Source organism: Rhineura floridana, chromosome 5 (assembly GCF_030035675.1).
Source record: "Rhineura floridana isolate rRhiFlo1 chromosome 5, rRhiFlo1.hap2, whole genome shotgun sequence".
In the NCBI taxonomy this organism is placed as follows: Eukaryota; Metazoa; Chordata; class Lepidosauria; order Squamata; family Rhineuridae; genus Rhineura; species Rhineura floridana.
The window spans coordinates 65,840,888-65,868,862 of NC_084484.1; the positions used below are offsets into that span (position 1 = coordinate 65,840,888).

Below are 27,975 nucleotides of genomic sequence, written 5' to 3' on the forward strand. Positions count from 1 at the left end.
AAGCATATGGAAAGCTTGGGCTCTCACTTAATATTAAAAAACCAAAGTGCTTCATCAATAGGTGCAAACTAGTGCCTCTGTAGCACCATCAATCCAGCTTAATGGTGTGACGCTGAAGAACGTTGATCACTTTTCCTATCTTGGCAGCCATCTCTCTGTAAAAGCTGACATCGATGCTGAAATTCAACATCATCTGAGCTCTGTGAGTGCCGTATTCTCCCGAATGAAGTGTAGAGTGTTCGAGGATCGGGATATTCACAGGGAGACTAAAATGCTTATTTACAAAGCCATTGTACTACCGACCTTACTGTACGCCTGTGAAACATGGACCATCTATAAACGCTACTCCCAACTTCTTGAAAGATTCCACCAATGCTGCCTCTAGAAAATTCTGCAAATTACTTGGGAAGACAGATGGACTAATGTTAGTGTTTTGGAAGAAGCAAAGATTACCAGTGTTGAAGCAATGATTCTTCAACATCAACTTCACTGGACTGGTCATGTTGTTCGAATGCCTGATCTCTGTCTTCCAAAGCAGCTACTTTACTCCCAACTTAAGGATGGAAAATGGAATATCAGTGGACAGCAAAAGAGGTTTAAAGATGTTCTGATGGTGGATATAAAATATTTCACGAGTTTATGGTTTCTATAGACCACATAGATTTAGTTATTATTAAGTGTGGTTTTCACTCCTCTCACTTCCTTTAATCAAATTCCATCATGTTTGAAAGCATGATAATGAAATGCACAGATGAAACAAGCATTAGTTAGCTGAAAATTACACTAATTATACATAAACTGCACGAGTTATATTTAATGGATCAACAGCACCTCTCAAGACATTTATTTCCATAACATGTGACTGACAAGCCAAAGAACCAGAAGTGGTTTTTACTCTTTTGAAAACTGTTTAAGAGTGTGTAGATTAATAAGATATATTTTCCTCTGCAATTACTTACCGTTACATTTTTGTTCCATTACGTTATACCAAACTGTTAAATTCAGTGCATGAGTGAGTATTCATAGTCAGAACCCAGGCACATCCAAAGACACACAGTGGCACCATGGCACAGGACAGGTATTCAGTGCCAGAGAGACAGTATCAAGAGAAGGGCAAGACACAATATTCAGGTAAATACACATGGCATGTGACTTGGGCTGCTTCCAGACTGACGACTCTTAGTGCCATATGTTTCTGTGTTGACTAGCAGGTTGACACTTGGTGCAAGGCCGGAAGATTGGTAAGCCTTAGTAAGGACACAGAAGCAGTGGTGCAGTGGAAAATTTTGAAGTTCAGGAGCTCATTATAACAGCCCCCACAGCTATGCACCGAAGGACAGCCAAACAGCCACACACCCCAGGTCCATAGCCATTCCACCAAAATGTAGTGCTTCCTCCCTTTGAAGAAATACTAAATAGTCATATAGAGAAGCAGGCAATAAACTGATTTCCTACTTTCAACCTATCATCCAACGTTCAAGAAAAACAAGGTTAGAGCACCCACAGAAAGAAAATAGTTCAAGGATTTAAGTAGGTTTCCCCCATTATTTACTGCTGAAATGAATTCATAATTCTTGTTACACTAAGCCAATAGAGTTCTGATATTTTAACATAAAAACCAAATCTTGAGTCTTCTCCATTTAAAATATAACTGGAATTTGCCCACTGGATGTGAAAAAAGCAATAAAAGCAAGCAGTATTGGGAAAGAATCAAGCAATAAACCTGATGTATTGCCAAACTACTTGAAAATCACATCTCCGGTTTTCAAAACATTTTATCAAGAGGGGGAAATTGTCTCTTCAAGGCTACTGAACAACCTGGTCAGACAGAAAGAAAGAGTGCTATTTAGTGTAAGATTTGAAGCCTGTCAGATGCAGTTAATACAATCATGAGCATGTTCAAAATAACATTCCATCAACAACGTAAATCTGCCTGTTCTTTTAAGTTAACCACCAGAAATTATGCAACATGGATTGCTTTCTTTATTCTTAAAATACAGTATTATTTCCAACCAGAATACGATGTAAATGGTGTGCCAGTAAACATGTCTGTACATTACATTATATCCTTATGTTTGCATGCGAACTCAGAATGTCATGCTTTGAAACTCCATGACCTCACAAATCAAAGTTATTTGGCTTGATATCTTTTCTGTACTGAGTACTTATGCTTATCAGCAAAATAATCAGAGAGATTAGTTTTATTTGGAACATATTTCAAACCTGTATAGACTGTGGGAAACTTATAAATACCTTCTTTTTCTTCACAGTTTCTCTTCCATCTGCCACCAAGAGCCAAACCTACAAGACACCAGTATCAGCAGCCCAGGAATTCCTCCCTGATTTTCACTGGGACTGCAGCATGTGAAGGATAGAAGCTTAGCTGTTTCCTCCCCTGGTGCAATCTCAACACTGACCTCCTGAGCTGTGATTATATATGGTACTGTATCTTTAGAATTAATAGAATTTTAAGAGCAGGGCTATTCAGTTAGTTTTTAACAGTTAGAGAAGGTTACGTTTAATTGATGGATGTTGTAAATATGTGTGTGCTTGCTTATTAATAAAATACTTGTTCTATCGAATATGGAACTTCACATAGAAGACACACATGGTACTAGGAGTGAAACATGTATAAAGGTACAGCAAAATATCTGAGGGCTTTGCATCCTTTCTCTCTTTCATGAGGCAGCTAAGGAATGCAGCATAAGGGAACACAAACAGAAGATAACATAAAGCCTATTTTAAAATATGAGAGAGGCAACAATGCATGTCAAGAAGAACAGCTTGTTTTTCTTTCAAAGCTATCCAGTTTCTACAACTGGTTGTCATCATGCAATTCATATTCCCCTCTGAAACAGCCATCATTGAGATAAGCAAACGAGGATTCAGATAAGATGACACTAGGGGAGGGGAATCTACAAGTCATCATGGAACACGTTAAATTAGCATTTTATTACAACTTTAAACCACTGTCAAAAGCATAGCTAACTGTAAAAACATTCCTCTTGGTTTTTTTAATGCTTTATCCTACTGTTTTAATGGCAAATGATGATACATTCCATCTATAATTATACAGCTAAAAGGTCATCTACAGGAACTCTGACAGTTGTAGAGCAAACAAAACTGTCATGAAATAAATGAAAATTCATCTCTTTTCCTGAATGAAAAAGACTTGTAATTTCCACACTGCTCACTTCCCTTTTTCTCTTCATATTTTGCTCTCATAGCTCAGTGGTAGAACATCTGCTTTGCATGCAGAAGGTCCCAGTTTCAATCCCTGGCTTCTCCAGGTAGGGCTGGGAGAGACTCCTGTCTGAAATCCTGGAGAGCGGCTGCCAGTCAGTGCAGACAGTGCTGAGCTAGATGGGACAATGGTCTGATTCAGTATAAGGCAGCTTTCTGTGTTCCCTATGCTCAGACAATACTGAGCTAGATGGACATACTGTATGTTCCCTATGTTCCTAGGGATTTCTTCTTCTACTGATAAATCGTGGTGGCTTTTGTCCTCCTGAATATTAGCCCCAACTGGTTTCAAATAAATTTGGTTCCAATTCCAGATGTCTTGGAATGCAATTTCAATCCTCAATAACGGCATTGAGAGGCAAATATTCAAACCCTGTCAAAATCCTCATATAGCAAACCAAACTGTTAATGGTGATTCCCCTCAAAGATTATTTTGTAGATTCCCTCCAACAGAGGCCATTTCCCTTAGCTATTATAACCATCCAACAAGATTCAATAATCAGTGCAGAAAGCAGAAATAGAAAAAAATGGAGGACTGAGTATACTATGATTCATACACAGGAAGAAGCCAGTGCACAGCAGGTCCTTATGCTAAAGGGACAAGCTGCTTTTAAATTTTTAAAACTGTCTTTTTGGCAGCAGGAACTGCTGAGGTAAATCGTCAATGAAAGCTTGAACTGTGTGCACAGTTGCCCTCTATGTGCTTACTGGATCACACCTTTTTTCTCATATTATAGTGTAATATGAATAGCTATTAGAGATACACCATACACCTGCTATTTCTTCAATCAATCAATCAATCAATCTTCTACTTTCTTTAAAATGGGAGGTTGCTACATACAATACATTTATTTCTATGCTATCACACAGGGACAATGATTTGAAGTACATCAGGATTGCTGCGGAGTGGAGACTTTCACCTCTCCCCATGCCCTGAAACTGTGATCCTGATGGATCTCAAATCACTGTCAACAGCCTAAATCAATGTTCCCATGTTGCTTAGCAGTGCAGGAACCGAAATCTTTCCCCCAATTCCCAGCTGATGGCTGGTTAGCAGGGGAAAAGTGAGTGGAGCTTGCCGAAGCTTGGTGAACTACACAGAGCGTGGAATGAACATTTTTAAAATGACTAGTAAGACTTCACACAAGGAAGAAGTGAGTACACACTAAACCATTTAACAGGTATTGCCTTCTGTAACGTCTTGTAAGAAACAATGTGCATCCAGAACAAAAGCAGGGATCTATAGAATGAAATGGAATTCCAGATCACAAATGTATTTCGCAACTCTGCTGTTAGCACTGAGCCTTGGGCAGCAGGCTGTAGTGAGGCATCAGGAAATGGGAGTCACAACTGAAGACCAATCCTGATCAGAGGGCAAACCAGAAGGCAGGATTGGCAGACATACTGGAGCTCAGAAAGACCTTGGTGCTCAAGCAAAACACCAAAGAGATGGGAAACTTTTATATTTCTTACCTGTCCAGGAGAAGCTAATAGCCAACCAGGGTAGAGTCAGTCCAGAAGATTATTTTCTGAGAAACTGCAGTGACCCTGCTCATTACATGGGACAGTGGTTAGCAGCTCCTGACACCTGCCTATGAAACGGCATAAGCTTAACTAGGACAAGAAGGAACAGTCCAGGAAGAGTTAGAGCAGCCTTTCCCAACCAGTGTGCCTCCAGATGTTGTTGGACCACAACTCCCATCAGCCTCAGCCAGCATTGCCAATGGCTGAGGCTGATGGGAGTTGTGGTCCAACAACATCTGGAGGCACACCGGTTGGGAAAGGCTGAGTTAGAGCCTTGGACCACCCAGCACAATCACATCAAGCAGCAGTATGTATAGGACTACAACTGGCTTGTAAGGTCTTGCTTGGCTGGCTCCTTTTGCTGTAATCTCCACTCATTGCACCATGCCCTCAAATAACAAATTCTTCCTCTTCACTTTATTTTAGGGAGGAGACCCCAATCAACTATTGGAAAACAAATTAATTATTTCCTACTACACCACATTTGTTCTCTGCTTCCGGTTTGTTGCCAGAATTATCTCATTTTCTGGCCCTGAAACAGTCTGTTCCAAACTGGCTGCTGAAAGCATTTTGCCAGCACAACTTGCCAGACATTGGTATGACATAAAACGCCTGGAAACCTACCAATGGAAAATACAACCTGGGACTAGAGGGAAATTTACAGGCAGCAGACACAAGTTAAACAGCAGCATGAAAACAGACATGTGAAAATGAGAAAGTGGTCCCCATGAAGCCTGACAGGAGGGTTCTGTTCCTCCCCAACCAAAACAATCCAACTTTGTTGCATAATCACTGAACTATATACAACAGGAAAAAGGGCACTATTACATTGCAAGGGGTTTAGTAACTTAAATTAAGAGCATATTACAAATATGGATTGAAAGAAGTCATCTTGGAGGAGGAATAATCAGGAAACGTTCTGAGTGCAAAAGAAAAAAGAACCAGACTTGCATAAAATAGATTGAGAGCACTAAATTCTTATTACCACAGAATTCACCAAATACATAATGCACTTTTATGTAAATCACCATGTACACAGCACGTCTATATCCTTTTCATACAGCATTCTTTAAAATCTGTAAATGTTTAGCCTTTACAGCAAAATATAGGTTGTTATTGGTCCCTTGTTACAAACAGGATAGTGAGCTCCCCAAGGCTGAACAGGAATTTAAAATCAATTTTGAGGTCAAAGCTCACAATTGGATCCACTGGCTTGCATACATACATTGTGCAGCAGCTAACAAAGTTTGGAGTTGGTTTCATTAGGTTCCCCTCCCAAGAGAATATAGTGATAATTATTTCATTTCTTTAATTATTATACAAAACCAATGAATACTAGTATGCAGATATGTGGGGAAAGGGTACATGTGGAAGGTAACCATATGATGCAACAGTGAACTCTGTTTATAACTTTCCAAAATATCAAAAAAACAAAGTAAGCTAAGCAAATACTCAGCTACTCAAGTAATTATTTACATCACAGACATTACACTGGCCTCTCCAGGGAATCTTGTGTACTGTAGCTCTGTGAGGGAAATTACAAATCTTCAACAGGGAATTTTGCAGTGACAATTCCTAGGATTTTCTAGAGGAAGCTGTGAATGGCGTTCCCGCTTTTGGCAGGAGTGGATTTACCTCCACCCCCCCTTCTCAAAAGAAGACGTCGCAGGAGAAATCTCCTGAGGAGGGGTTAGTGGGGACATGGTGTGAGGCCGCTTGGCCAATCAGGATAGGGGCTGAGTGTGGTTTATAACCCAGTTCTGCCCTTAACTCAGCCTCTTCTGAGCTTCAGGTGGGGTCGGACGCAGCGGGTGGGGTAGGGTTTGGCATTATATTCCACCATCAGTGGCATGCGGAGAGGTGGCCTGACGCTTGGAGGGAGTTGGAGCTCACTGCTGACATGACATTCCTTGAGTTTTTCCCAATCACTGTCGCAGTGCACATTTGGCCATGTGCTTTCCAGAACAGCACTGTGCAGTTCTGGTGTGACAACTTGGCAATGGTCTGCATGGTGAATTTGCAGACTTCACAATCAGTTTATGTGATGAGTCTGGTCTGGTTTTTTGTTTCGCAGTACCTGCGATTTAATATCTTGTTGTTGCTCAGCATGTTCCGGGTTTGCAGAACTGCATTGCTGATGCCCTGTCTAGATTCCAGATGGAACGTTTCACGGAGTTGGCCCTGGGCATAGCACACAATCTGGTCCGAATGCTGTCCAATTTGTGGAACCTTGGGAATTAGAGGTAGGAGCAACCATAATTTCTGCTTTGGCTTCCAGTACTGTGAGGACCTATCACCGCTGTTGTTCCAATTTTCAGTGCTTCCGGATGGCACAGAACTTGTCTCAGGAATGGCCCATCTCGGTGGGTCACCTCATGCAATTTATGTTATCCCTGCGGGCCAAAGGCAGGGTGGTTAGTACCATCGCTGGCCACCTTTCTGCATTATCTTTTGTATCCAAGGGTAGTGGCCTCTCTGAATATACTTCAGATTTTAGGATACGGAATATATTAGAGGGTTGGGCACGTACTTGCCCTGCTGTTCCGGATATGAAGAAGCCTTTCACCCTTGATATTCTCCTTCTGATTATACAGTTCCTTGGGATTTTTTCATCCACGTATAAGGCTACTTTATTTGTGGCCGCGGCCTCAAATGCCTTCTATGGCACTTTCTGCCCAAGTGAATTCTTGGCCAGCTCTAGGCTCAACACTTCAGGCAGGACCTTGTGTGTTCAGGATTGCATGCTGGCCAATGCCATGGTTCATCTGATCTTGCGGAGGTCAAAAACTGACCAGAGGGGCAAGGGGAGGCCGTTGCCCTTTGATTACTTTATGCTCAGTTATAACCCATGGGGCTTTTCTTTCTGTCAGGCCAGTGGCCACGGTTATTTGTTCATCCACCTCAACAGGTCCGCCCTGACGCAGTTTCAGTTCTGGTCCGTTGTTCAGAGAGCCTTGTTGGCTTGTGTGTGAGACCATGGAGCATTTGGATTGTATTCCTTCTGGACTGGGGCAGCTACTGCCGCAACCCTAGTGGGCCTTCCCCTGGAAGACATTCAAGCCATAGGCAGATGGTGATATGCCACATTTAAGGCTTATGTTTGGCTGTAATGTGTAAATTTGTTCTGATGGTTTCCTTGTTCTCTGTTCTTGCAGGTTTGGGGCACTTATCGGACCTGGCCCATGTGGTTCTCTGTGGCCACTCTATCCACTTCTGGGCTCAGAGGAAGGCCAGCGCTTCTATAGTGGGGATACAGTTGCACCTTTCAGCTTGGATTACGGTGCAGTGAGTGGCTAAACAGGGAATGTTATGGAGAGAATTTATTCCAGCTGTGTTAAAAATAATGTCTGTTGGCCCAGTACCACGTTTTGGTGGTACATTTGGGGGAGAATGACTTTGTGCAGTGTTCAGGTATCGACCTGCTACATAGGGTTACCCATTGCTTTTGATGGATTAAGAGTAGTTTTCCTGACCTGTTCATTGTGTGGTCAGAGATGCTCAAGCGTAGGGTTTGGCGTGGTGCTGTTCATCCTAGTAGGATTGATAGGTCTCGGTGCTGGATGAATAGGATGGTCTGGAAAATGATTTTGGCTATGGGGTGGGCCTATATACATCACGGTCGGATAAGTTATGATTCTCCCCATTTGTTTAGGGATGATGGGGTTCACCTTTAGGTACAGGGTTGTGATTTCTTTCTGGAAGACCTGCAGTTGTCTGAACTGTTTATGTGGGGTGAGATGTGATCAAGCTGCAGCTGATTGCCTCTTGTGGGGTGGAGTTCGGGCAGGTGAGGAAGATGGGGGGAACAACAGGTATACTGAGGCATTATTGGGTGAAGGGCACCTTTTAGGGAACCATCACTGCTTGATGCATTGGGGGGACCTGGGGAATGTCCTCGTGACCTGACTTGTGCATCAGGTGAATGCCAGGGCCACAATGCAGAAGTGGGGTGCACACCCAAGGCTCAGTCAGCAAGGAGGGATAGATTTGCTTCCCAATCTTTGGCTGGGAGCCAGAGCTGATGACTGCTGACATTTTCAGGGGACTGGAGAGATTCTGCCCTACCAGATAGAGTTTAGTCCTCACCTGCCCAAGCGGTTTGAATTTCGTTTGAATTGGTTTGATCTGGTTTAATTTGCTTAATCTGGTCAATTTGACTGCAGTTCCTCCATAGGAGGTTAGTTATATATGAATAAATATAACATTGCACCAGTATGATGTCTCTGAGTCTTCTTTGTGAGTGTGGTGGCAATAGGTGGTAAACCCTTTTAAGTGTGTAGGGGGTGGATACTCTTAGAATCAGACTTCTACCCCACACTTGCTTTCATTCTTAATCAGTGATTAATACCCTAAAGTGCTACTTGCACATAATCTATATTATTCCTGGACTTATAATATATATATTTAATGATAAACAGTGAGTTGAGTTGCTTTATTTTTACAAAAGCAAACAAAGCTTTTTATAATACCCAGGAGACTGTTATACAACCATAAACCCAACTGGTTGCAAGTGTCAGATGGTCATAGAAAATGTGGGTCTATGTTTGATACCTTGAGGACAGGCTCTGTCAACTTTAATCACAATGAATGAAGAGTTCTTCTGTTCCATGTACACTCCTCCAAATGACAATCAAAACTGTTGAAATATATGAAGATCAGAACTGTATCTCTTATTTCACCTTTATACTTAACTCCATCAAAATGGAAAAACTAAATGGAGAACAGGAAAAGTTTGTGGCATTAGAGAGAGTCTGAAAGGGGCAAATACCACCCAAAACAGACTGTTAAGGAAACTCCAGTCCTACAAAATAAGCTATTATATTTATAAGTTGTTCTTTGTTGCTGTTATTAAAAGAAAGGTAAGGTCAGATGGCTCTTAGCGGCCACCAAACCAGGTACTACGTGTTTCCAGACCCTTCATGAAACATTACCTGAGGATTCTGCATTTCAACTACTCATTTTAAAACCTAGAGCCCCAGAGTTGTACTTTTAATAAATCTACTTTACAATTAAATTTTGTGCAAATCGTTAGAAAGCCAAAGTATGTTCCCAATATAGTTCTTATGTATACATAAAGGATCCTATGCTGCAGAAATACAATTATGTTAATCACCAATGCAATGTAGTGGTTAGATTGTTGTACTGGGATCTGAGTTCAAATCACCACTTGGTCATGAAGTTTACTGGGTGACCTTGAGCCACTCACTGTCTCTCAGCCTAAGCTACCTCACAGGGGTGTTGCGAGGATAAAATCAGGAAGAGGAGAACCATGTTTGTATGCCACCTTGAACTCCTTGGAGGGAAAGTGGCATATAAATATAATAATAATAAATAAAATAAAATAATGACTTCAACATGATATAAAGATTCTTCATATTTACCTATACTGGCATGGTTGTCAACACATCCTTAATTATTGCCACCTTGGGCTCCTTCTAGGAGGAAGGACAGCATATAAATTTAATAAAATAAATAAATAAAATAATTACTCCCATACCAGTCCAAGAATATTTAAAAGGTATCCAAATCATTCATCATTCTTACAACATATTTACATAACCTGCCAGTGATTCTTTGTCCCAAGGGCTCAGCTGCCAATAACTAGCCAAACCCTTAAATCAGATTTGTTTCATTGACTTCAATGACATATGTACCACACTATTGTGTGATATAATTATTTCTTAACTAAATTGTTTGGCTCCCTCTCGGATGCACACCTTAACGTGGTAAGGGGGTTTGAGAGTGTTGAAGAAGCTGAGAACAATGCCGTCAGGAGTCTAGACCAACAGGCTAGACTCCTAGCAGGGGCACCCAAGGCGGAATGGTCAAAGCTGAGACACCAGACTAAGATGCATCCACACTCAGAGGAACGCAATGGTAAACCACCTCTGAATACCTCTTACCATGAAAACCCTATGAACACAGTATCCAAAATGCAACACGAGATAGTGCTGGAAGATGAGACCCCCAGGTCAGAAAGCACTCACCAAGCTACTGAGGAAGAACAAAGGACAAGTATGAGTAGCGCTGTGACTAATGACGCAACTGGGTCAATGCCGAAAGGAAGCCCAGAGACTGATGTGCATAGATGCAAAAGGAAAGTCCGGAGTTGTACGACGCAGACAATAGGAACATGGAATGTGAGAAGCATGAACCAGGGAAAGTTAAAAATTGTCAAGCAAGAAATGGAACGTCTCAACATTACAATACTTGTAGTGAGTGAATTAAAATGGACGGGAATGGGACATTTTCAATCAGGTAACTACAAAATATTTTATGCAGGAAATGAGAAATTAAGAAGAAACAGGGTTGCTTTAATAATGAGAAGTGATGTAGCAAAAACAAGAGCTATAACGCAAGGTCTGAGCAAGTTATATCAATGAGATCAACTCATTTGAAATGTAGTATTGGAGGAGAGCTCTGTGCATACCGTGGCCCACAAAAAAGACAAATAATTGGGTGTTAGAACAAATTAAACCAGAACTGTCACTAGAAGCTAAAATGATGAAACTGAGGTTATCATACTTTGGACACATAATGAGAAGACATGATTAACTAGAAAATATAATAATGCTGGCAAAAACAGGAGTAGAAAAAGAGGAAGGCCAAACAAGAGATCGATTGATTCCATAAAGTAAGCCACAGACCTGAACTTACAAGGTCTCAACAAGGTGGTTCACGACAGATGCTATTGAACGTCGCTGATTCATAGGGTTGCCATAAGTCATAATCAACTTGAAGGCACATAACAACAAATTGTTTGAATTTTTAAAACTGTCCTCTCTCATTCTCTGGCAATCTAGAATTTGAATACAATACAGTATTAGACTAAAAATATCTGGTACATTTACAACCTGTGATACAAGTTGATATCACAGGAAAGTTAAAAAAACAAACACATCATTTAATCTATAAAAGTTAAAGATATGAACTTTATCACAAAGCTGAACACGTACAGGAGAAGGAAAAGGATTAGGAAGGGAAATGAGAAATTGTGACTTTTAGAGGGCAGGACTTCCAAGGCAAAGTAATGTACTATCTATCGATGTGATCTGGACCACAGTATAACCAGGAGAACTTCATACAGCTGTAGCCTCAGGGATCTCTATGGAGCCAGCTGCTACTGTTACTTGGAATCTGGACCTTATGACAAACATGTCAGAAAAAGAAAGAAGTGTGGTGTGATGTGATGGCCTGAATACAACCTCAGTTTTCATGCATCAAAACAAATGCCCCTTTGGCCATAAAATAAAATGGAAAATGATCAGCAGTACCATATTATAGATTAAGTACCAATATATGTGTGTGGTTTCAAGTTATTGTTAAATATTTAATCTTGTTAAAAGTATAGTTTCAGTTCCCTCCACGAACACTTTCAATGCCTCATAAAAAGGCATTGTCCTATAAATGTTATTATTTAAATACACAAATATTTTTTTAAAAAACTAGATTAATCTGAAACAGGCAGATGTAAAGAATCTGGATCTCCACAATGAGAAGTAGCGATTGTACAAGTCAACTAGCTGAAGAATAATCTATCTGCTGTCAGAGCAAAAGAATCTTACTAATATTAAAAAAAACTTCACATATAATGTTTCATAAATGATCTAGCAGTGATCTGCAAGTAAAGGAGTGCAAAGGCTTTCCATTGCCATTTTCGTGGCCAGGGATTTCGCAACATCAAAATAGTGGCACTGGTCCACCACAGTCTTCACATCATCTCCCCCATTCCCATGAGTAGGGTTGCCAGGTCAGAAGCATCCCAAACCCTGATATTTCAGAGGCGGGCCCGAGTGATATCATTAAGCATGATACATTAAGCATCTACCACAGTTGCTTGGAGCATACCACCCAAAAAAAACCCTCTGATTGGAAATGAAGACATATAGCTAAATGAGGGTGTTTCGGGTCCAGCTGAATTGACGGGATCATTCCTTCTCACCTGCTTAGAGAGTCTGGTAAGCAACTAATTTACTTGCTTCTGGCAAAAAGGGTTTAAGTGCCCTCAGGCCAGGCTAGTCAACAGAAGGCCATTGTAGGAAAAAAGCCTAGTGTTGTGGAGATGTTAGATGGGAGCACTCAGGAGTAAAGATCGATGCCCCTGAAGGCTGCAATTCTAAACACACTTACTAAGGGAATAAGCCCCATAGAACTCAACAGACTTCTGAGTAGATATGGTTAGGATTGTGCTGTTGGTAAGGCTTGACTAGGGATCCTCTGCAACGATATCCATATCAAAGCAAGGTTGGCAACTCCCTGCCTGGACTGCCCTACATGACTTTTAATGTGGCCACTCCAAATTTCTTTACAGACTTGTCCCTTCACTGCAGAGAGAGGTTTGAGAAATGAGTAAGAGCTAAGAAGATTCTCTATTCTTTCCTGCCTACTCTGTAGGCTACTATTAAATCATTTTGACAGCCAACCTAATTCCAGTGAGTAATAATTGACAGAGAGAAAACACACATAGTTTGGTCTACCTTCACAGGTAGTAGCTTGGGAACAACAGAAATTGAAGCCTCACTTCCCAGTACCGTATATTCCGGCGTATAAGATGACTTTTTAACCCCGGAAAATCTCCTCCAAAGTCGGGGGTCGTCTTATACGCCGGGTGTCGTCTTATACGCCGGAATATACGGGTACTTTGCCAACTGAGGCATTGCTGTCTTCTACAAGAAACAAAAGTGGGCGGGCCGAGGAAGGGCTCCCAAACTGACCCCGGAGACGCTTGGCGGGCACGTGAGTCTAAAACATTAAGTCTACGGCCGCAAACGCCGCCGGAGTATCGCCGCGCCTTACACCCTACGGGTGGCGCAGTGGTCCAAACACAACTAAGGGAGGAAGAAGCCAGCCAAGGAAGGAAGGAAAGGAAGGAGCGGAAGTGGTTCGCGCGCCTGCGCGTAGGAGGCAGGGGGGGCAGCTTGCGGCAGCCTGTGGTAGGGAGTTAAAAAAAAACCAACCACAAACCGGCTTGCCGCTGTGAGGAAAAAAAGCACCGGGTGCCTTGGGCGGCGGCGGTGGCGGAGCCTTCTCCTCCTCCTCCCCGCTTCGGCCATGAGCGTCGCAGCGCTGGTTTCTCCCGCGCTGCCACCGCTGGGGCCTCCGCCCCCCACCGCTGCCGCCGCCGCCTCCGCTGCGCTGCCCGCCAGCACGGGCCCCGCTGCCGCTGCCGCCGCCGCCGCTGAAAGCTTCGAAGAGGAGGAGGAGGAGGAGCTGGACAGCCCCGCCGACGAAGAGGATGGACAGCACAGCGGCCGCGCGCGGGATTCCAACGAAGGTGAGGCTTTCTCCTTGTCTCTTTCCCGCCGATGACCGGTGGCCCCGATCTGGTGTCGCGCCGGCCTTCTCGGGCCAAGTTCTACCGGGCTTGCTGCCCGAGTCAGTGTGCCTGCGGGGGTGCCATTCGGCCCTGCTTCGTCCTGACTCGAGAGTAGCCCCATGGAAACTAGTAGAGGTAGCTGGCTTAGTTGCACCAATTTCAGTGGGTCTCTTCTGAGTAGCGTCGGATGCAGCCCTAAGCACCGCCCGGTACCATTGGGTTTACTCTTGAGTCAGTGCGCACATAGGATTTTATCCAGTGTTAGTTCTACCCAGAGTATGTTGACCATTGAACCGCACTGTCACTGAGTTTGTTTTCCATCAAGTCTGAAAAACTGTAGCTAGGGGGAGTTATGTCTTTGCCCAGTCTGGGAACGGACAGCCAAGGCCGTTGCTATGGTAACCATCGCGATAGACTGGGAAAAGTTCTAGCAGCCATTTGTGTTGAGCTGAGTCTTCTGTGTATTGCCTCTGAACTGAGAGGTTGTCTTCTGTGTTTACCTTTGGAGAGATGTACCAGAAGGGGGGTGACTGAAGAAACTCTACATGTATTTACTCTTAAGCCTTTGGCCATAATGTCTTAATAAAGACTCTTAACATGATCTAATGCTCTGAAGAAGTTTCTTGCTCAACTTAACTCCAACGTAATGTATGCTGTTTCACGCAACAACGCACACACTTCAACAGGTTATGGGCCCAGATCCACAGCGCATTACACGGGAGTAAGTTGCTGGTCTGAACGGCAGACAGAGTTCCAGAGGGCAGCTTGATTGATTGTACCAGACAGAGGTGAGCAACATGGCTCTAAACCTGTCTGGGGGAGGCTTGCCAATGGAAAGATTGACGGAAAAGAATTATGGCAGCTGGAAGCCGAGGATGCAGGCTTTGCTGATAAAAGAGGATTTATGGGACATTATAGATGGATCACCCCCGGCGGTATTGACCGCAGCCTGGAAGCGCAAAGATCAGAGGGCGCAGGCGTTTATAATCTTGGCTCTATCGGATTCTCAACTGATGTGTGTGAGAGATGAGCCATCGGCTAAACAGATGTGGGACGCGTTGCAGGATTTGTCCCAGGAATGGCAGCGGAGGCAGAAGGCGCAGAGAGCCGTGCAGAAGGAGGCTGTCGAAAGCAAACAGGATTACAAGCAGCAGCTGTTAAAGGCTTGTTATGCCTGTGGGGCTCGTGGGCATCTTCAAAGAGACTGTGCAGTCAAGCGCAACTCCAGGGACGGAGGCTTGAAGCAGGGAAGTGTGAACTTTGTTTGTAAACAGAAGTCTCAAGATTTAGGACCTGTTGACTGGATTGTTGACAGCGGGGCGAGCCATATATTAATCAAAGACAGAAGTTTGTTTTACACTTCAGAAAATGTGCAGGATTTTGTGCAGCTAGCTGATGGATCGCAAAAGATTGTGGAAGCCCGAGGTCTGGTGAGATTTGACAAGCTGGGAATACTGTCAGATTGTTTGTTTGTACCAGAACTGAATCATAACATGTTGTCAGTCAGAAAACTGGTGAATTCTGGGTATTGTGTAACATTTGATAGAGGAAAATGTTTTGTGCAGAGAAGAGGCAAAGTTGTCTGCCAGGGATTCATGACACAGGGGCAGTTTAGAATGACCATGGGTGTGAATTGTGCTGATGCTTTGAGTTTAATGGGGCGGAAAGGGAATGACCGCCAGAGCTGTAAAAAGACAGCTGTAAAAGGCACACAGTCAGTGTTTACTGCTCACATGGAATCGTCATGTAATGCAATCAGGTTAATGCCTAAGAGAGTGCAAAGCAGCCGGGTACACATTCCACAGAGAAAAAGATGAGGCAAGCTTGCACCCAGAGAACAACAAGAATTTGTTTGGTTGTCAGAAACACAGCAGTTAATTCTGAGCAGAAGCATTAAAGTCTCAAAAAAACCTTGGGATCAAAGGGAAACAGTCATTCTTACAGGGTCAGATGACACACAATCACAAACATTTAAGCCAAATCCAGACATAAAGGTGGAGGGCACACATATTCCTCTCAGGGATGCGTTAAATGAGCTCATTTGTGGGAAACGTAGATAGAAGAAACGCAAGGCTGAGGAAATGGAATCTCCTGCGCAGGCTGTGCCAAGTACCAGCTCAAGTGGGGGGGATGGAAGAGCAGAAGCTCTAGTGCCTTTAAGGCGTTCTACAAGATCAAATATAGGCAAACCACCAGAAAGAGTCACTGTGGGATTAGTGACCAGTCCTGGAATGCACAAACTGGTTGAAATGGATCCTGACACGTTATATATGACATGTGTTCAGCCAAAGTTTGATTGAATAAAGTGTTAGCTAAATGTACAGAAATGTTGACCTGTACTGAAATGTAAGCTGTATTGCAAGATGTATTGGAGAAATGTATTGTTGTTATTGTTGTAATGAGTTACAGACATGATGGGAAAAGGGGGGGATTGTTGACCATTGAACCGCACTGTCACTGAGTTTGTTTTCCATCAAGTCTGAAAAACTGTAGCTAGGGGGAGTTGTGTCTTTGCCCAGTCTGGGAACGGACAGCCAAGGCTGTTGCTATGGTAACCATCGCGATAGACTGGGAAAAGTTCTAGCAGCTATTTGTGTTGAGCTGAGTCTTCTGTGTATTGCCTCTGAACTGAGAGGTTGTCTTCTGTGTTTACCTTTGGAGAGAGATGTACCAGAAGGGGGGTGACTGAAGAAACTCTACATGTATTTACTCTTAAGCCTTTGGCCATAATGTCTTAATAAAGACTCTTAACATGATCTAATGCTCTGAAGAAGTTTCTTGCTCAACTTAACTCCAACGTAATGTATGCTGTTTCACGCAACAACGCACACACTTCAACAGAGTAGACCCACTGAAACCAATGGGGCCTGTCTAACTGAGGCCCTTCAGTTGGTTTATGCCAAGTAAGGGCCGAACCCAGGAAAATCTTCTCAAAAGTTGGGGGTCGTTTTATACGCCCAGTCGTCTTATACGCCGGAATATACGGTATATGAATTCTCTTTTACCACTATTGGGTAAAAAACAAACCACCATACTAATAACAAGGTGCCTCATCAGTGGGTTTAAGGGGGATGAGCTGACCACATGGAATCATTCTTGTGCCTTCTGTGGATGTAAGGAAGTAAGGTCAGAGGTAAATGAAATGCAAATAGAAAAAGAAAAGAGTGATGATTTCCTAAATGCCATACCAACCAGAAGAAGATTCCTATCTTGTAAGGTAGAAAAACTCAGCATCCCACAACCAGTCAGGGTTCGTAACCAAAACTAAAAAAATCCTGGCAGCCAGTCAGCCAAGGTCACAGAAATCCCCATGCAGCGCAACCTGACCCGGGGGCTTGTGGCTTCTGTGGCTTCTGTGGATGTAAGGAAGTAAGGTCAGAGGTAAATGAAATGCAAATAGAAAAAGAAAAGAGTGATGATTTCCTAAATGCCATACCAACCAGAAGAAGATTCCTATCTTGTAAGGTAGAAAAACTCAGCATCCCACAACCAGTCAGGGTTCGTAACCAAAACTAAAAAAATCCTGGCAGCCAGTCAGCTAAGGTCACAGAAATCCCCATGCAGCACAACCTGACCCGGGGGCTACTGTTAGTGCAGAATGCTATGGCACGACTGCTGACATGAGTGAGACCCTATCAGCACATAATACTTCTGCTCTGAAATCTGCACTGGTTGCCAATTTCCTAACAGGCCAAGTTCAAGATATGCTTTCCATGTTATGGGTTCCACATAGTACTTGTTCTGCTCTTGTAAGAAATCGATCCTTTAGTGTGGCAGTGTCTACACTTTGGAACTTCCTGCCTATTGACATTAGGCAGGTGGCTTCATTATACTCTTTTTGGCACATAACATGCTAAAACATTTTTGTTTAGACAAGTCTACCCAGGTATGTAGAAACTATTATATTTTTTATCTGTTTTTACTCATTGTTGGTTTTATTATTTTGAATGTTTTTAAATACCTGTCTTTGCCAATAATTTTACTGTTTTAATTCCTTCTATAAACCACAACAAAGCGGTATATAGATGTTGTAAATAAAATACATAAACAAATTAGCAAGACTGCTCACTGGGGCAGGGTATCGCCAACATGTCACCCAGCTGCTGAAAGAACTGCACTGGCTTCCTATTTGCTACCGGGCCAAGTTCAAGGTTTGTCAGGCCCAGGATGTGACTCAGGAACCAGACCAACGATTGTAGTTAATTCGTGTTTTATTAGGGTAATGTCCAAACAAAGACTGCGTTTTCTCATGAATCAATACAGGGATACAGATCCTGCGGCATTGGGAGAAAGTTGACAGAGCAAGGGACTTCTTCCCGCCTGTTCTTTAAGAAGGGGCCAAACGGGCGCGCAATCTTTCGCTCCTCCTTAACTGCCCCTCAGGTACTGCCCGCCTTCCCCCCCTTCTCTCCTGTCTTTTCAGCTGTCTGCGTGTGCGCGGTGAGGGGGGAAGCATCACCCCCTCCTCTTCTGAAGTTTCCGATTCCAGGATGGGGGATAGGGGAGGGGCTGATGGTAAACTGCCTCCCCGCTTTTTGGCTGTGAGCAGCCCTCCCTCTTCCCCCTCTTGCTCTGAGCCTGAAAGAGGGGGAGGCGTGAGAATGTCCAGGGAGGGCTCAGGCTCCCCGTTGCTAAGCGACCTTATCACTGGCAGTTCCTCTGTTTCATCTTCGCTCCAAAGGGGGGAAGTTCCTCCTCCTTCCCTCTGCCATCCATCCGAATACTCTTCTCCCAACTCTCCGGGATCCAGCTCCCCGGGATTGGGACCCCAGCTCTGCCTTCCGACAAGGTTCTAGTTTTGGTGTACAAAGCCCCATACAACTTGGGACCACAATACCTGAAAGACCGTCTTATCCCTTATATACCCAGTCGATCACTGCACTGTGCAGGTGAGTGCCTTCTGCAGATACCATCTTATCAGGAGGACCGTTCCACACAACATAGGAAATGGACCTTTAGTGTGGCGGTACCTACCCTATGGAATTCCCTCCCCTTAAATATCAGACAGGCGCTATCTCTGTTATCTTTCTGGTGCCTATTGAAGACCTTCCTCTTTCAACAAGCCTTTTAAGTTGAGACCTTATCCCAGTCTGCGTTGGAATTGCTTTTTAATATCTTTTAAAACTTTTTTTTAAAAATGTTTTTAACCTTTTTTAAGATGTCTGGAAAGCTTTTTTTAAAAACAGTTTTTAAAGATGTTTTGTTTTAATGTATTTTAAAGTCTGTTTTTATGATGTATTAAAGTGTTTTTAGTGCTTTTGTTTGCTGCCCTGGGCTCCCGCTGGGAGGAAGGGCTGGATATAAATCAAATAATAAATAAATAAATAAAATTTCAGAGTCGTTTTGGCCCCTGGGTCTTTTTCCACTTTTAGGAACAAAGGAATCTGCCTTATACCGATTCAGGCCATTTGATACCATCCAGCTCAGTACTGATGACATGGACTAGCATTGGATCTCCAAGATTCCAGGCAATAGTCTGTTCCAGAGACTGAATTTTGGACCTTTGCAAGCAAAGCATGTACCCTACCCCTGAGCTACAGCCCTGTTTAAAAAAGAATCTTAAAATTGTTCTTTTTAATTCACTAATGAATGCACAGCATACTAGGGCAGATCCACATCATTCATTTAAAGCACATTCAACATACATTAGAGGGACATGCATCTCACCACAGAATCCTGGGAACTGTAGTTTGTTAAGGGTGGTAGGAACTATAACTGTGAGGAGGAAACTACACTTCCCAGGATTCTTTGGGGGAAGTCATGAGCTTTTAATGTGAGATAGATGTGATTTAAATGTATTATGTAGATCTGCATTACTTCATAAACTTTGCCTTCACATTAATTAAATTTTAAAATGGAAATGAGCTACTAAGTTTACTGGGAGACCGTGGGCTATGGACCACCTCTCAGCCTAATCTACCCCTCAGGGTGAAAACAACAGAGAGGAACCATGACCACCCCAAGGAAAAAGAGCACACTTAAAATGTAGGGGAAACAATAATTTGTAAATAATAATTTACAACCATAGTGTGAAATCAGATACATATCAAGACACAGTATGTAGAAACATTTATATAAGCATGAATGTCAAAGATGTTTATTATTTACACAACTTGTAAAGATATTTATAGTGCAATCCTATGCAAGTTTACTCAGAAGCAAGTCCCAATGTATTCAGTGGGGCTTATTCAAACAGGGAAGCATGCACAGGACTGCAATAAGGAACTTCACTCACCCAATCCAAAATTCAGAATCATGCCACTTTAAGCTGTTTTCCAACTGTTTTATACTTGTTTGATGGTTATTGGATTTTAAAGGGATTTCTTCCTTGTTGTGAGCTGCCTTGGTTTCCAACTCTATTCAAAAATTAATTGAAAAATAAAATGTATAACATGCCATTTTTGCAAGTAATTAAAAAACCTGCATGCACACTTTTAACTAAAATTGTTTACTGTGTACGCCTACGAAGATCTTGCTGTGATCTTCTGTTGTAGTGCAATCCTATGTATGTTTACTCAGAAGCAAGTCCCAATCCTGTACAGAGAAAGTATTCTTTATGCTGCTGAAAGCTACGTATTTACTGAATTCCTGCTGTGAGACACACAGGAAAAGGAAACTGCTCTAAGAACTTGAAATAGGGTTTAGGTATTGCCTGGGGTGTGTGTCAACAAATCTTGTCAATCACAAGCCTGACTTTTCTTACTGGCTAAAAACCTGAAAGGACAGGCATTAGAGCAGCCGGTACTAACAGAAGTTGGTGTGTGTGTGACATTTTGGTTGGTATCTTTTGAACCAGACCACCTAGAAACTTTTTTTTAATGAAAGCTAAGAGTCTGGAGATAAGGTGACTGACGCAGAGACCTGGAGAGGACCCCGCAAAACTGGAGTCTCCAGGCAAAAACAGGAACCCTGACAACACTACCCATGAGGCTCCCATATATCAAGAGTTTTATTCCAAAGAATCTTATTTGATTCTGAAGGCTAGCAGACAGGAAATGATAGCTCCGAGGCTCTTTTCTAATGGCTTGCAATCCAGTGACTGTAGCATTGGTTAGGGTTGCCAGATCTCCGTTTTTCAGCCTGAGTTTTTGGGCGTCCCCTCTGACTCTCCGGCTGCCTCACCTTAATCTCCCAACTTTCAGCTTTCATTTTTAAAGAAATTAAGTTTCTAGTTGGTCTGGTTCCAGAGATACACACCAAAACATCAGCTACCCCCCCCACAACTTCTTAGTTGCTCTAAATTCTGCTCTAATCCCTGCCCTTTCAGGTTTTTAGCCAATAAGAAATCAGGGTTGTGATTGACAAGGAATGATAAAGACAAAAATGTAGAGTCAAATTGAGTTGTATGCCTTCAAGTCGATTCTGACTTATGGCGACCCTATGAACAGCATTTTCATGGTAAGAGGTATTCAGAGGGAGTTTACCATTGCCTCCCTCTGAGGCTGAGAGGAAGTGACTGACCCAAGGCTCAGAAACGTGCTTTTTCCTGCTTTTCTGAACATCTCACAGATTGAATAAGTAAGCTTTCAGTCTTTTTCTCTCCTGTGTGTAGGAGTCAGACAGGTTTAAATTTTGAAGAGGGCAGTGTTTTGCAAACTTCTCAAATTGAAGCTTTAACCCTCTTTTCTCTTCTCCCAGCCATTTTAACAGCATTTGAATAACATGTATTTTTAACTTGCTTATCTGTTTTTATGGGTTTTAATGGTTTAAATTTGTATACTTGTTTTTAATGTTTTTAATTGTTGTAAACTGCCCAGAGAGCTTCGGCTATGGGGCGGTATATAAATCATCATCATTATCATCATCATCATGTACTTGATTTTCCAGAGTAAACATACCCAGAGTAAACCCCATTGAATTCAATAGGACTTCCTTTTGAGTAGACATAGTTAGGATTGTGCTGTAAATTGATGGGACTTTTGAGTGAACATAAGAAAGAATTGTGTTTGTGTTGTATATCTTTCTCTCCCCCTCCAATCCTATTTTTACAGCAATTAGGCAGGGCTTACTTAGGTATCACTGTTTTATTATGTTGGAAACTAATACTGATTTTATTTTTTTAATGTTCTGCAATGATCAACCGGTTTTGACAATAAACTATTATATGGGGTGTATGTATTTTTACATCTCCAATGTGTGTGTATATATCTTTCCAACAACCCTGTGAGGTAGGGTTGCAGTCTGGAAACCAAGGCAGCTCACAATAAGAAATAAATCCCTTTAAAATCCAATGACCATAAAAACAAGTATAAACAGTTGCAAAACAGCTTAAAGTGGCATGATTCTCAATTTCGGGTTGCGTGAATGAAGTTGCTTATCACTTGAGGTTGCAGTTCTGTCCCTGTTTGAGTAAGCCCCACTGAATACACTGGGACTTGCTTCTGAATAAACAAACATAGGATTGCACTATAAATATCTTTACAGGTTGTGTAAATAATAAATATATTTGATAGTCATGCTTATACAAATATTTCTTCATTTATCATATTTTTGGTTTTTGGTTAGGAATCCTGACTGGTTGTGAGATGCTTAGTTTTCTGCCTTACTCATAGGACTCATGTTGTGGTTGGTATGGTATTGCATTTAAGAAATCATCACTGTCTTTTGTTCTTTTTCTATTTACATTTCATTTACCTTTATCCTCACTCCCTTTCATCCATAGAAGCAACAACAGTGGTTCCATGCGCTCCACTCAACCTTCTTAAACCCACTGATGATTCACCTTGTTGTTTGTTTGTTGTCCAATAGTGGTAAAAGAGAATTCACATTCTGGGCAGCGTGGCTGCAATTGTTGTTGTTCCTAAGCTACTGCCTGTGAAGGTAGATCAAGTGTGCTTTCTCTCTGCCAATTATATTCACTGGAATTGGGTTGGCTGATGAAGTGAGCCCATAGGGAAGACAGAAAAGAGTAGAGAATCTTCTTACTCATTACTCAGACCTCTTTCTGAAGTGAAGGGTCAAATCTGTAAAGAAATTTGGACATTAAAAGGTAGGGGCAGGGCATTCCAGGCAGGGGGTTGCCAACCCTACTTGGATATGGATATCTTTGTAGAGGATCCCTTGTCAAGATTTACCAACAACACAATCTAACCATATCTACTGAGAAGTAAGTCCTATTGAGTTCTATGGGGATTAGTCCCTTAGTGTGTTTAGAAATGCAGCTCTTCGGGGGCATCCATCTTTATTCCTGAGTGCTCCCATCTAACATCTCCACAACACTAGGCTCCTTTTTTCCTACAATGGCCTTCTGGTGACTGGCCTGGCCTGGCCTGAGGGCACTTGAACCCTTTTTGCCAGAAGCGAATTGGCTAGATTAAATGTTCCCTTCCCAGGCTCTATCTTTTAGCTAAGATTTCTATCTTAATTTCCAATCAGATAAATGTTTTTGTATGAATTGTATGCGCCAAGCAACTGTGGTTGATGCTTAATGTATCATGCTTAATGACATCACTTGGACCAACCCAATGATGTCACTTGGACCCACCCTGTGACATCACTGGGACCAACCCCATGATGTCACTTGGACCTGCCCCGTGACATCACTCGGGCCTGCCCCCAAATCTCAGGGTTTGGGATGCTACTGACCTGGCAACCCTAGCATAGGTAGTTGGGCTTAGAATCTTGGTTCAGCCCTCTGTAGCTGCTCATCAGTTCTATTCTGGGTCAATTTTATTTCAGCCCTTTCAATCCTTACTGCTACAGTCTCTCTTTGAACTCTCTGGAGTTTTCCTAAAGGTTTAGACATTAGGCATCCAAACTTCTGTCAACATCCAAATTTTGCAAGTCTGGTGCCAATTTAGGCATTGGTGCCTCACATGGATTCTCAGGCCTGCCCAGCATGAAAAATACATCTTGAACATCCCAAGAAGTGTCCAGTTAAAACAGCAATCTATGGAATTTGGGAGAAAAACTGGCTCTACAGCGATCTGAAAAGAGACAGCTATTCTACTAGAAGCCTGAATACTGGATACTATATGACTTCACTGTTGAAAAGTAAGAACACTTTGTTGCTCATAAAAGGCACTATCAAACAAGGATAGTCATGAAATTAAAAGAAATCAAGAAATAATATTTATTTAGAAAACTATATGCCGTATCCTCACAATGCTCAGGTTAGTCATGATTAAGTCAATTTTTTAAAACAGGATTTTGTGGTGAATGTTTTTGCTAATTGTGCACACAAATTTAACAAAGATTATACACAGAAATGATTGTTAGGATGACAGAATCAGACACTAGTCTGAACAAAGCTCGCATAAAAAAATTACAACACAAATGTGTTCAACATAAGTTCAATGTGTTTATTTTATTTAAAAAATATTATTACATCTTTTCAATAGGCACAATAAATGCTTATTGAAATTTCAACAGAGTATATGAAGTTCAAGAAAACTGTTGTGTGCACAGATTTCATTCTACTATTACCATATGTTTCATATAGAAATATCAGCCAGCTTGCTCTCCAAGTGGATCTTTTGAAAATAAGATATTAAAATTCAGTGCACCTAATTTTAATGTCTGCAAAGCAGATGGAGTTACTTAGAATGTGACAGGAAGAATGTTCTGTACCTGATACCCTAATCCTAAATTTACGTGGGTGGAATAACCACTGAGTGTAGGACTGAAACGTTAAGACATAGATGTTATTGGGGTTTTTTTATAATCTTGAACAAAAATAAGCTCTGGAAGTTCATCAGGTATTTTCAAATCGTCAAATTTATGACATGTAAAAATAGTATGTACAAAGCAAAACAATGATGGTAATCCAATAGTGGATAGGCAGTTTATTTCAGGATGCTTTGTGCTAAGTCTGAAGAAAGGGTAGTATGGAAGAATTCCGCTGCTAGATTAGACCAAGCACCACGTAGCTCAGTGTTGTGTTTGCAACAGTGGCCAGACACCTGTTCCTTTAAAATTAAATGGGTCTTGCTTCCAGATAAAAGGGTTCCAATCAACGAACTACTCCACTGCATTAGAAGCTGGCTCCTATCTTGTCTACTGCGTTTCAGTTTTACGTTGGTAGAGACTGACTTGGAGGTCGCTATCTAAGCCAAACTGGAGCCCTACAAAAACAAAACTTTTTCCTAGCTTTCCAGCAGATAGCAGAAGAGGGTCAGGGAGCTCTGGCTCCCCTTCAGCTGTCTATTCCATTTTTATGCAGGGCAGAGACAAGGGGGCTTCCTTCTCTGGCAGCCTGCTTGGTTTCTGCGTTGGGCATAAAGAAAGACTGGAGCACTTTGTCCAGCCCTGGAGCTGGGGGGGTGGATGAGTTCACATACTTTCTGCAAGGAGGAGGAGTGGGCTGAAAGTCACTGCCTTCCCTTTCCCCTGGCCTGGCCCTCACATTCTCTCCATCAGTGAACGTGGTGGGGAGCGGGTAGGCTATCCTCAGGGCTGACTCTACCCCTTCTCTGCCAGCCCATTCACTCATCTTTGTGCAATTCACTGTTATCTGTGGCTACCAGCTGAGTTTTTAAAGGATAGTCAATGTAGTGCCCTCCAGAAGTTATTGGACTACAACTGCCTTCCCCATCTGACAAGGGATGGAAGGATATGCCAGTGTCTCATTTTTCCAATCTTAAACTCAGTTCGTCACATTACTAAAGCAATTTGTAATTGTTTTTTTACAAAAAAATCTTCATAAAAATTCTTCAGCATTTTAGCGTGAATTTCTCCTAATGTATAGATTTTTGCATGTAGTTTTGACTAATGTACACATTTTGCAAGCACTTCTTTTATTGTGCATATTATATGTCATTTCTACTAAGATATTCATTGTTATGCACCCTTTCCCCACATAACTGCATTTTTGTAAACACTGCTTGCCTGGAGAGCTGCATTGCAAAATTTGGATAAGTGCAAATGTTGAAGGATGGCTGAGTTTTAGTTCTCATGTTGTTTCAGAAAGTGCAAATCTGGTAAATTTGCCTTTAAATGCAAATCAAATCAAATTTATCTCCTATCCCAACACTTGACCATTGGTCATAATAGCTGGGGCTGATGGGAGTTGGGACTCCAACATCATCAGCAGGGTACCATATTGGTTACAAGGTTGCCATGTGAAAGTACATTTGAATATGGACCATATGAATAAATTAATTCATTATAAGTTAGAACTATAGTTACCATTTTAACAATACAGTGGAAATCAGATCAAGTCTAATCAGAATTTACAGAAAACATAGACCGGGATAAAGAGCTATTTCCACATAAGGAAGGTCCGAGATAAAATTTGGATAGCCACCATGAACACACAAACACAGAAGTTGCCTTATTGGGTTCAAAATTCAATTTAGTCCTAGGGTTGTTGCCTTTTAATCAAACTATGAACACTCTAGCCATTTACCACGGGTAAATGCAAATATAATAATCATGGGTCACATTTTGCTTTATGAGTTATGGAATTAGAAGCCAGTGCAATATTGCCTAATGATCAGTATAGCCTTACATCATCCTAGGTTGGCACTGATGCATGGCATGACCTTCCTGTTAAGGTGCATCTGTCTTCTTCATTATTAACATTGGGGTGGGGTGGGGTGAGTTAAAAACATTCCTGCTCATCCAGGCATTTGCTGGCTGAAAGAGACTGTTTCTGGCAACCTTGAAATTATTAGCTGTGAGAGTATGACTGTTAGAATAGTTTTTAGATGTTCTTAATTTTTTTATTTTTTAACGTTTTAAGTATGATTTTATTGTACTTTAATGGTATTGTTTTACTCCTTGTTTGCCACCCAGGGCTCATTTGGGAGGAAGGGCAGGACAGAAATTGATGATGACGACAATGATGAAGACATGCTACAAAACAAATCAACAAAATCTGTCCAAAAAAAACTTTCAATAAAACCAATCGCACTTTGTAATTGTCATTTTAAAAAAATTGCTGTTGTTTTCTGCTGTCTTCAGAAGCCCTCCACCCACAACAGATTTGAGATATGTATTTGGAGGATAAGACTAATTGAAGGTTAGAATTCTGCCTTTGCAAAATAAAAATAAACTACATGTGGGGATAATTTCCTACTAATTATGGACTCAGCACCCCAAATTTGAATACTGTACCTCTTTCCATTGCACTACTTTTTCTCCAGGAATAGTGTCTTTGAACTGTCTATGTCGTTGTTGTTATGTGCCTTCAAGCCGATTACGACTTATGGCGACCCTATGAATCAGAGACCTCCAAGAGCATCTGTCATGAACCACCCTGCTCAGATCTTGTAAGTTCAGGTCTGTAGCTTCCTTTATGGAATCAGTCCACCTCTTCTTTGGCCTTCCTCTTTTTCTACTCCCTGCTGTTTTTCTCAGCATTATTGTTTTTTCTAGTGAATAAAGTCTTCTCGTGATGTGTCCAAAGTATGATAACCTCAGTTTCATCATTTTAGCTTCTAGTGACAGTTCTGCTTTAATTTGTTCTAACACTCAATTATTTGTCTTTTTCGCAGTCCATGGTATGCACGAAGCTCTTCTCCAACACCACATTTCAAATGAGTGGATTTTTCGCTTATCCGCCTTTTTCACTGTCCAACTTTCACATCCATATATAGAGATCGGGAATACCATGGTCTGAATGATCCTGACTTTGGTGTTCAGTGATATATCTTTGCATTTGAGGACCTTTTCTAGTTCTCTTATAGCTGCCCTACCCAGTCCTAGCCTTCTTCTGATTTCTTGACTATTCTCTCCATTTTGGTTAATGACTATGCCAAGGTATTGATAATCCTTGACAAGTTCAATGTCCTCATTGTCAAATTTAAAGATGCATAAATCTTCTGTTGTCATTACTTTCATCTTTTTGACGTTCAACTGTAGTCCTGCTTTTGTGCTTTCCTCTTTAACTTTCATCAGCATTCATTTCAAATCATTACTGGTTTCTGCCAGTAGTATGGTATCATCTGCAT

At 41.8% G+C, this 27,975-nt stretch overlaps 1 protein-coding gene and 1 long non-coding RNA gene across 3 annotated transcripts in view; one reads left to right on the top strand and one right to left on the bottom strand.

The window, feature by feature from the left end:
• The window catches only part of LOC133384980 (E3 SUMO-protein ligase ZBED1-like), a 207,462-nt gene that overhangs the window by 106,219 nt on the left and 73,268 nt on the right, over positions 1–27,975 (bottom strand). The window lies entirely within an intron of this gene.
• LOC133384982 (uncharacterized) lies at positions 21,532–26,909 on the top strand. Its single transcript, XR_009762743.1, has 3 exons — positions 21,532–21,601; positions 23,762–24,076; positions 26,819–26,909. It is a non-coding gene; the product is annotated as an uncharacterized LOC133384982 (long non-coding RNA).